We start from the raw sequence: 10,561 nt of genomic DNA, 5'->3' as shown, positions 1-10,561 counted from the left end.
CAAAGGACATGAGTATTATACCCACACACATGCAGAAAAAAAGGAAATATATGTGAATTTTAAGTACATTAGAAAGCTTAGGGAATTCTGGTGGCCCAGTGGTTAGAACTCCATGCTTCCATGCAGGGGACACAGGTTCAGTCCCTGGTCAGGGAACTAAGATCCCACATGCTGAGCAGCATGGCCAAAACATAAACAAACAAAAAGTTTAACCTTACTCAAGATAAAAAAGACTGTTAAGATACCACTCTTTTCCTATAAAAATGGCAGTAGCAGATAGTTTGATAATATATTATTTGGCAAGGCTGTGGAGAAACACTCATGTTTTGTTGTTGGATTGTAAATCTGTACATCTTTTGTAAGGCAACTTATCAAAAAATTTTAAAATGTGCTCACTTTGGCACACTTTACTACATTACTACAGCACATTACTACAGTTAGAATGATCTAAAGGTTAGCACAGCTCCTGAGCAAGGATGATACACAAATTCACGAAGTGTCCCACATTTTTGAATACATGTATATGTATAGCTGAATCACTTTGCTGTACACCTGAAACTAATACAGCATTGTAAATCAACTATATACCAATAAACACCTTTCTAAAAAAGGAAAAAAATACAGTTTATATGCTTTTTTATTTGTAAGTAACAGAAAACTCAACTCCAATAGTCTTAAACAATAAAGATGATCTATTGGTTCCAGTAATGCAAATTCCAGGGGATGAGTGGGCTTGGAAATTGGTTTGCTTCTGTGGATCAACAATATCACCAAGAACCTAATTTCCTACCATCTGTCAGTTCAGTCATCCCAAGTGTGAGCTCCACTGTTTGACTCCATTCTTGGTAGCAAAGGGGCTGCAGCACTTGAACTCTTCACATCAGCTACAACATACTGTGCAAAAGAAGAGACAAAGCTGGCTTTTATTCTCTCTCACAACAGCAAAGGAAAAAAAAAAAAGAAAATCAACCTTCTTCCTCCCAATACATTAACAAATATCTTCTAACATTTCATTGACTTGGTATCACTGGACCATTCCTGAACTTTCCCTTTGACAGGACAGTATGCATTGATTGGCGAAGGCCTGGCTTGCCTGAACCAATAACCAAGGCATAGGGGATAGACTTACTTTGATCATGTTACACGGTGGTGTACCCACTCTTGAAGCTGGGAGTGAGATCAATTCCACTCTCTTCAAACTTTATGACTGCTGAACAATGGTGAAGACATGGCATGGATACTGGGCTGGGAATGATATCAATCACTATAATACATTGATACAACAATCATACCTCTAGGAATTTTCCCTAAAATATACTAACCCACATGAACAAATAAGTATGTTCAGATGTTTTCATCAGTAAATCAGACAGACAGATATTCAAATCCATGTGCACATATACACCCATTTATTATACTTGTATATACATGGTTTACATACAAGATATCTGGAGGAATAAACAAGAAACTGACAGGGGGCATCTCTGGAAAGGGAACTGAGGGAACAGAGGTTATAATTTCAATTGTATATCCTTTTATATTGTTTGTGTTGTTTTTTGCCATGTACATGTATTTTTAGTAAAAAAAAAAAAAGATTAGTTATAGGTTCCTAACCTATCAGATTGTCAAAGATAAAAATATTTCTTACTAGTTTCTTTATTGGTCAAAATGGCCGAGCAGGAAGACTCTAAGCTCATCTCCTCTCACTGGCACCACCAAAATTGCAACTATTTGATGAGAGCAACTATTGATGAGAAAAGAACAGAATCTAGCAGAAAAGATCTCCTACAACTAAAGTCGTAAAGAAGGAACCACAGTGAGATGAGTAGGAGGGCCAGAGTCACGGTATAGTCGAGACCCACACCCCAGAGTGAGCAACCTATAGATGGGAGCCCCACATCAGGCTCCCCAGTCCAAATGTCCAATATCAGGAAGATGATCCCCAGAATGTTTGGCTTTGAAGGCCAGTGGGGCTTACTTTCAGGGGAGCCAGAGGGTTATGGGAAATAAAGACTCCAGTCTTAAAGGGCATACAAAATCTCACATGCTCCAGGACCCAGGGCTGAAGTGGTAATTTGAAAGAAGCTTAGGTCAGACCCACCTGTTGATCTTGGAGAGCCTTCCAGAGAGGCAAGAGGCAACTGGACATAGACATATGTCTCATCCTGGAGACATAGACACTGGGGCTGGCAAGCACCATTTTGGAATCCTGCTTCTAGTTTATTAGCCTTGGGATGCTGCCCCACTCCTGCCCACCAGCCTGTAGGCACCCATATTGGGATGCTTCAGGCCAAGTAACTAGCCAGGCAGGAACAGCCACACACACCAGCAGGCAGGCAGTCTTAAAACCCTCTGAACCCACAGCTGTCTCTGGACATGGCCCTGTCTGCAGAGGGCCCAGGACCCAGTCCTATACACCAGAGCACAGGCACTAGACCCAGGACTCCCAAAGCCCTGCAACCAGAGACCCCCAGGACTCAGCTCTGTCCACCATTGGGCAGGCACCAGCCTCAGGACACCCTGTGACCTGGACTCACCTACCCATGAGCAAGCTCTAGCCTTGGAACCAGCCTCACCCACCAGTGGGCAGACACCTGCCCAAGGACCACTGTAGCACCACAACCTGCCATGGCAGGACCCAGCCCACCCACTAGCAGGCTGGCACTAGCCCTGGAACCTACTGGGCTATGCCCTCACCCACCAGCAGGCCAACATCAGCTCTGAGACCTCTTGAGCCCCTCAGCCACCAGGATCCATCCTCAATCACCAGTGGGCTGACACAAGCTTGAGGATACCCCAGACCCTGCAGCCATGTCAAGAACTGGTCTCAACCACCAGTGGCCAGACATCAGCTCTGGGACCCCTCAGCCCTGCAGCCAGAGACCCCAGGACCTGGTTCTACCCACAAGTGGATTGGCACTAGTGCCAGGACCCAGCTTCACCCACTGGTGAGTGGGTACCACTGGTGAGATCTCTTGGACTCCAAACCCGCCAACCAATGGATAGACACTGGCCTCAGGATCACCACAGCCCCACAGCCTGCCTTCTCAGGACCCAGTCAAAACATCAGCAGGCAGAGAGCAGCCCAGGGACACCCTAGGCTCCTTAGCCAGCAGCCCTGGGATCCAGCCCCATACACCAGTGAGCTGAAACCACCTTTGGGATGCATAGGGCCCTGAAGCCAGAGATACCAAGACCTGGCTCTGCACACCAATGAGCTGGCATTAATTAGCCTTGGGACCACCTGGGCCCTAGCCACACCTATCAGCAGGCCAATACCATCACTGAGATGCCTTGGACTCCTCAGCCAGCCACCTAGCCCTATTTACCAGTGGGCCAGTACCAGGAATGGAATACCCGGGAACCTGCAGCTAGGCACATCAGGAACCAGCCTCATTCACCAGCCCCATTCAGAAGGCTGACACTAGATGAAGGAAATCCATCCTAGAAACGGATTCTGCCCACCAGTGAGCAAGCACCCAGGACCACCCCCCATCAAACCTACGTCCTTTAGCCAAGATCTTGTGACCTGACCCTGCTGACCAGCAGCTAGTAGCCTCTATACAATGCAGGGTCTGAAAACCAACCAAACCAGGGGTGGGCCACACCTATGAGACCACCCACAGTTGTCAACCCACCATAACAGAAGGAACCATTTCTAGAGCATATAGCTCTGGTGACAACAGGGAAGTGTGCTGCTGGGACACATAAGATGTCTCCTACAAAAGGCTACTTCTCCAAGGTCGAGAAACATAAACAATCTACCAGATACATAGAAATAAAAACAGCAAATTAGGCAGAATGAGGTGACAGAGGAACATGTTCCAAATGAAGGAACAAGGTAAAACTCCAGAAGAACTAGGTGAAGTGAAGATAGACAATCTACCCAATAAAGAGGTCAAAGTAATGATTGTAAACATATCAAAGAACTCAGGATAAGAAGAGATGAATAGACTGAGAAGTTAGAAGTTTTTAACAAAGACTTAGAATATATAAAGAACAACCAAACAGATGAAGAATACAATAAGTGAAATGAAAACTACACTAAAAGGAATTAAAAGTACACTAAATGATACAGAGGAATGGATCAGCAAGCTGGCATACAGAGTAGTGGAAATCACCAAAGTAAAACAGAAAAAAGAATGAAAAGAGGACAGTTTAAGAGACCTCTGAAACAACATCAAGTATACTAACATTCACATTACAGGGGTCCCAGGGGGAGAAGAGAGAGAAACGGACAGAGAACTTTTTGAAGACATAATAACTCAAAACTTCCCTATCCTGGATATCCAGATATCCAGGTCCAGGAAGCACAAAGTCCTAAACAGGATCAATTCAAGGAGGACCATACCAAGATACACTGTAATTAAAAGGGCAAAAATTAAAGATAAAGAGAATATAAAAAGCAGCAAGGGAAAAGCAACACACACCATACAAATGAATTCCCATAAAACTATCACCTAACTTCAGCAGAGACTTTTCAGGTGAGAAGGAAGTGGCACAATACATATAAAGTGAAGTAAAAGAAAAAAAAACAAATATAAGTAAAGGAAAAACCTGCAATCAAGAATGCTCTACCCAGCAAGGCTTTCATTCAGATCTGATGGAGGAATCAAATCAAATCTGTAAAAGTATTACAGACAGGCAAAAAAATGAGTTCAGCACCACCAAGCCAGCTTTATAAGAAATGTTAAAGGGAAGTAAAAAAGAAAAGGCCACAGCTATAAACATGAAAATTACTAAAGGAAAAAGCTTACTGATAAAGGCAAATATACAGTAAAGGTAGTAAATCAACCACGTACAAAGCTAGTAGGAAAGTTTTAAAATAAAAGCACTAAAAATCAATAAGTTGTTAAAGGCTACACAAGATGAAAAGATGTAAAACATGATGTCAAAAACAGTAATCATGGGGTGAGGAAAGTAAAAATGCAGGGCTGTTAAAATGCCTTTGAAATTAAGAGATTAGCAGCTTAATCACATATATGTGTATATACATTGATTTTATACACGCACACACACCTGATAACCACAAAATAAAAATCTATAATAGAAACACACACACAAAAAGAAAGGAATCCAAACTAACACTAAAGACAGTCATCAAATTACAAGAGAATAGAACAAAAGAATAAGAGACGATCAAAAAAATTACAAAAATGACCCCCAAGTAATTAACCAAATGGCAATAGGTATGTATCCATCAATAATGGGTAATACACTAAATGGAAATGCACTAAATGCTCCAATTAAAAGACATGGAGTGAATGAACGGATACAAAGACAAGATCCAAATATACACTGCCTACAAGAGACACACTTCAGATCCAAAGACACACACAGATTGAAAGTGAGGGTATGGAAAAAGGTATTCATGCAAATGGAAATCAAAAGAAAGCTGGGGTAGCAATACTTATATCAGACAAAATAGACTTTATTTTATAGGTTATTAAAAATTTTATTGGAATTTAGTTGCTTTACAATGTTGTTAGTTTCTGCTATAGAGCACATTGAATCAGCTATACATGTAATACATTCCCTTTGTCACCACAGAGTATGAGTAGAGTCCTCTGTGCTATATAGTAGGTTCTCACTACTTATCTATTTTATATAAGTAGTGTATATATATCAAAACAAAGACTGTAACAAGAGACAAAGAAGGATATTACATAATGATTAAGGGATCAATCCAAGAAGAAGATATAACAGGGATTTCCCTGACTGTCCAATGGTTAAGACTCTGTGCTTCCACTGTATGGGGCACAGGTTTGATCCTTGGTTAGGGAACTAAGATCTTGCATGCTGTGGCAAAGCTTCCTCACAAAAAGAAGATATAACAATAGGAAATATATATGCGTCCAACATAAGAGCACCTAAATACACACAGAAAATATTAACAGACATAAAGGGAGAAACTGACAGCAACAAAATCATACTAGGTGATTTTAACACTCCATTTCCATCAATGGACAGATAATCTAGATGAAAAATAAACAAGGAAACTCTGGTCTTATATAAAACATTAGTCCAAATGGGCTTAATAGATAAATATAGTACATTCCATCCAATAACAGTGGAATATCCACTCTTTTCTAGTGCACATGGAATGCTCGGCAGAAGAGATCAAATGCTAGGCCATTAAACTAAGTTTCATTACATTTAAGAAAACTAGTATCAGCGTCTGGCTCCCACTCTCACAGCCATTGCAGTACACTGAGCTCCATAGAGACAGCACCAGGGCAAGTGAGAGCCGGACGGGCACTGGGCAACTCTGCGCCTCGTGGAGGAAGAATAATTAAACATGGGCAAAGAAGATCCTAAGAAGCCAAGAGGCAAAATGCCATCATATGCATTATTTGTGCAAACTTGCCAGGAGGAGCACAAAAAGAAGCACCCGGATGCTTCAGTCAACTTCTCAGAGTTTTCTAAGAAGTGCTCAGAGAGGTGGAAGACCATGTCTGCTAAAGAGAAAGGAAAATTTGAAGACATGGCAGAGGCAGACAAGGCCCGTTATAAAAGAGAAATGAAAACTTATATCCCTCCTAAAGGGGAAACAAAAAAGAAGTTCAAGGATCCCAATGCACCCAAGAGGCCTCCTTCGGCCTTTTTCTTGGTTTGTTCTGAGTATTGTCCAAAAATCAAAGGCGAACATCCTGGCCTGTCCATTGGCAATGTGGCAAAGAAACTGGGAGAGATGTGGAATAACACTGCTGCGGATGATAAGCAGCCTTATGAGAAGAAGGCTGCTAAGCTGAAGGAAAAGTATGAAAAGGATATTGCTGCATACCGAGCTAAAGGGAAGCCTGATGCAGCAAAAAAGGGAGTTGTCAAGGCTGAAAAAAGCAAGAAAAAGAAGGAAGATGAGGAAGATGAAGAGGATGAGGAGGAGGAAGAAGATGAAGAGGATGAGGAGGAAGAAGAAGATGATGAATAAGTTGGTTCTAGCGCAGTTTTTTTTTCTTGTCTATAAAGCATTTAACCCTCCTGTACACAACTCACTCCTTTTAAAGAAAAAAAATTGAAATGTAAAAAAAAAGAAAAGAACACTAGTATCATATCAAGTATCATATCTTTTCCAGCCACAATACTATGAGACTAGAAATCAACTACAAGAAAATAAAACTGCAAAAAAAGAAAAGAAAAAAAGAAACCCACAAATACGTGGAAACTAAACAAACCAAAGGATCAGTGAAGAAATCAAGGATAAAATTTTAAAAATACCTGGAGACAAAAGAAAACAAAAACACAGTGATCCACAATCTATGGGACACAGCAAAAGCAGTTCTAAGAGGGAAGTTTATAGTGATACAAGGGACTTCTCTGGTGGTCCAGTGGATAAGACTCCTTGATTCCAATGCAGGGAGCCCCAGTTTGATCCCTGGTCAGGGAACTAGGGCCCATATGCTACAACTAAAGATTCTGTATGTTGAAACTGAAGATACCACATGCTGCAACTAAGGCCTAGTGTAGCCAAATAAATAAATAAATACAGTGATACGAGCTTACCTCAAGAAACAAGAAAAATATCAAATAAACAAATCTTACACCTAAAGGAACTAGAAAAAGAAGAACAAAAGACAGTTAGTAGAAGGAAAGAAATCAGAGAAAAACAAATGAAATAGTGACTAAAAAACAATGGAAAATATCAATGACACTAAAAGTTAACTCTTTGAAAAGATAAATAAAATTGATAAACATGTAGCCAGATTCATCAAGAAAAAAAATAAAAACAAGGGGCTTCCCTGGTGGCTCAGTGGCAAAGAATCCATGTGCCAATGCAGGAGACTCAGGTTCAATCACTGATCTGGGAAGATCCCACATGTCACAGAGCAATTAAGCCCATGTGACACAACTATTGAGCCTGTGCTCTGGAGCCTATGAGCCACAACCACTGAAGCCCAGGAGCCCTAGAGCCTGTACTCCACAACAAGGGAAGCTACCACAATAAGAAGCCTGTGTGCCTCAACTAGAGAGTAGCCCCCTCTTGCTACAACTAGAGAAAAGCCTGTGCAGCAATGAAGACCCAACACAGCCAAAAATAAATAAACATAAAAAAAAAAACTGAAAGGGCCCTAATCAATAAAATCAGAAATGACAAAGAAAGTACAACTGGTACCATAGAAATTAAAGGGATCATAAGAGACTACTACAAACAACCATATGCCAATAAAATGGACAACCTAAAAGAAATGGACACATTCCTAGAAATGCACAATCTCCCAAGACTGAACTAAGAAGAAACAGAAAATATGAACAGACTAATCGCCAGTAATGAAACTGAATCAGTGATAATAATAAAAAATCTCCCAACAAACAAAAGACCAAGACCAGATGGCTTCACAGGGGAATTCTACCAAACATTTAAAGATGAGTTAACACTGATATTTCTCAAGCTATTAAAAAAATTTGCAGTGGAAGGAACACTTTGGAACTCATTCTATGAGGCCAACATCACCTTAATACCAAAACCAGACAAGGATATCACAAAAAAAGAAAATTATAGGCCAATTATCATTGATGAACTTGGATGCAAATATCCTCAACAAAATATTAGCTAACCAAATTCAATAATACATTAGAGGATCATACACCATGATCAAGTGGGGTTTATCCCAGGTATGTGAGAATGGTTCAATATCTACAAATCAATTAATGTCATACACCACATTAACAAACTGAAGAATGAAAATCTTATGATCATCTCAATAGATGCAGAAAAAGCTTTTGACAAAATTCAGCATTGATCTATGATTAAAAAACTTTCTACAAAAGTGGTATAGAAAAAAAGGGAATTCCCTGGCAGTCCAGAGGTTAGGACTCTGCGCTTCCTCCTACAAGCCACGCAGCATAGCCAAAGAGTAAAAAACAAAGTGGGTATAAAGGGAACATGTGTGCATGCATGCTCAGTCACCCAGTCATGTCCAGCTCTTTACAACCCCATGGACTGTAGCTCACCAGGCTCCTCTGTCTATGGAATTTTCCAGACAGGAATATTGGAGTGGTTTGCCATTTCCTATTCCAGTGGATCTTCCTGACACAGGGATCAAACCTGCGTCTCTTGCATTGGCAGGCAGATTCTTTACCACTGTGCCACCTGTGAAGCCCACAGAGGGAACATACCTCAACATAATAAAGGCCATATATGGATGAGCCCACACCTAACATCATACTCAATGGTTAAATGCAGGAAGCGTTTCCTCTAAAATCAGGAACAAGACAAGGATGCCCACTCTTGCCACTTTTATTCAGCACAATAGTGGAAGTCTTATCCATGGCAATTGGACAAGAAGAAGAAGTAAAAGGCATTCAAATTGGAAAGGAAAGAAAATTGTTATTTTTTGCAGACCACCTAATACTATACATCGAAAATTCTAAAGACACCACCAAAAAAAGAGTAGAGCTCATCATCTGGTAAAGTGCAGGATACAAAATTAATATACAGAAATCTATTGCATTTCTATACACTAACAAGAAACTACTAGAAAGAAAAATTAGGGAAACAATTTCATTTACAATCACACCAAAAGGAATAAAATACTTAGGAATAAATCTAACTAAGGAAATAAAAGACTGGTACTCAGAAAACTATAATATACTGATGAAAGAAATTCAAGATGACACAAACAGGTAGAAAGATATACTGTGTTAATGGATTGGAAAACTTAGTAGTTAAAATACTACCCAAGGTGATGTACAGATTCAATGCAATCCCTAACAAAACACCCATAGTATTTTTCACAGAACTAGAACATATAATTTTAAAATTTGCATGGAAACACAGAAGATCCCAAATAACCAAAACAATTTTGAGAAAGAACAGAACTCAAGAATGATGCTCTCTGACTTCAGACTATACCTCAAAGCTATAATAATCAAAGTAGTATGGTACTGGCACAAAAACAGACACATCAATCAGTGGAACAGAATAAATAAATAAAATCACACACCTAGGTCAATTAATCACAATGGAAAAAAGACAGTCTCTTCAAAAAGTGGTACCAGGAATGTTGGACAGCTACATGTAAAAACTGAAATTAGAACATTATATAATACCATATACAAAAATAAACTTTAAAATTCCTAAAACAGAGCACAGGCAGAACTCTCTTTGACATAAACCATAGCAATATTTCTTTGGATCTGTCATTTAAGGCAAAGGAAATAAAAGCAAAAATAACCAAACGGGACCTCATTAAACGTTAAAGCTTTTGCTCAACAAAGAAATGATCAAGAAAATGGAAAGGCAGCCTACTGAATGGGAAAAAAATATATTTGCAAATTATATGACTGACTAGGGGTTAATATCCAAAATATATAAATACTACATACAGCTCAATATAAAAAAAATCTGATTTTAAAATGGGCAGAAGATCTAAATAAATATTATTCCAAAGAAGACACATAGATGGTCAACAGATGCTCAACACTGCTAGTCATCAGAGGAATGCAAATCAAAACCACAATGAGATATCACCTCACATCTGTCAGAATGGCTATCATCAAAGAGACAACAAATAACAAGTGTTGGTGAGGATATGGAGAAAAGGGAACCCCAGCACACTAT

General features: G+C 39.8%; 1 long non-coding RNA gene, 1 other non-coding gene and 1 pseudogene across 2 annotated transcripts; 2 read left to right on the top strand and 1 right to left on the bottom strand.

Annotated features, from left to right (window-relative positions):
* Positions 1–408: 408 nt before the first annotated feature.
* LOC138931253 (U6 spliceosomal RNA) lies at positions 409–511 on the top strand. The gene has a single exon (XR_011446499.1). It is a non-coding gene; the product is annotated as a U6 spliceosomal RNA (small nuclear RNA).
* Positions 512–619: 108 nt separating this feature from the next.
* Positions 620–5,189, bottom strand: LOC138931070 (uncharacterized). Its single transcript, XR_011446350.1, has 2 exons — positions 1,130–5,189; positions 620–894 (listed from the first exon to the last, which is right to left on the bottom strand). It is a non-coding gene; the product is annotated as an uncharacterized lncRNA (long non-coding RNA).
* A 1,109-nt stretch (positions 5,190–6,298) lies between these two features.
* Positions 6,299–6,946, top strand: LOC138931069 (high mobility group protein B1 pseudogene; annotated as a pseudogene).
* Positions 6,947–10,561: the final 3,615 nt, after the last annotated feature.

This window comes from Ovis canadensis, chromosome X (assembly GCF_042477335.2).
Source record: "Ovis canadensis isolate MfBH-ARS-UI-01 breed Bighorn chromosome X, ARS-UI_OviCan_v2, whole genome shotgun sequence".
Taxonomy (NCBI): domain Eukaryota; kingdom Metazoa; phylum Chordata; class Mammalia; order Artiodactyla; family Bovidae; genus Ovis; species Ovis canadensis.
Note: the sequence above shows the minus strand (reverse complement) of the source record. Positions and strands in the feature narration are given on the sequence as shown.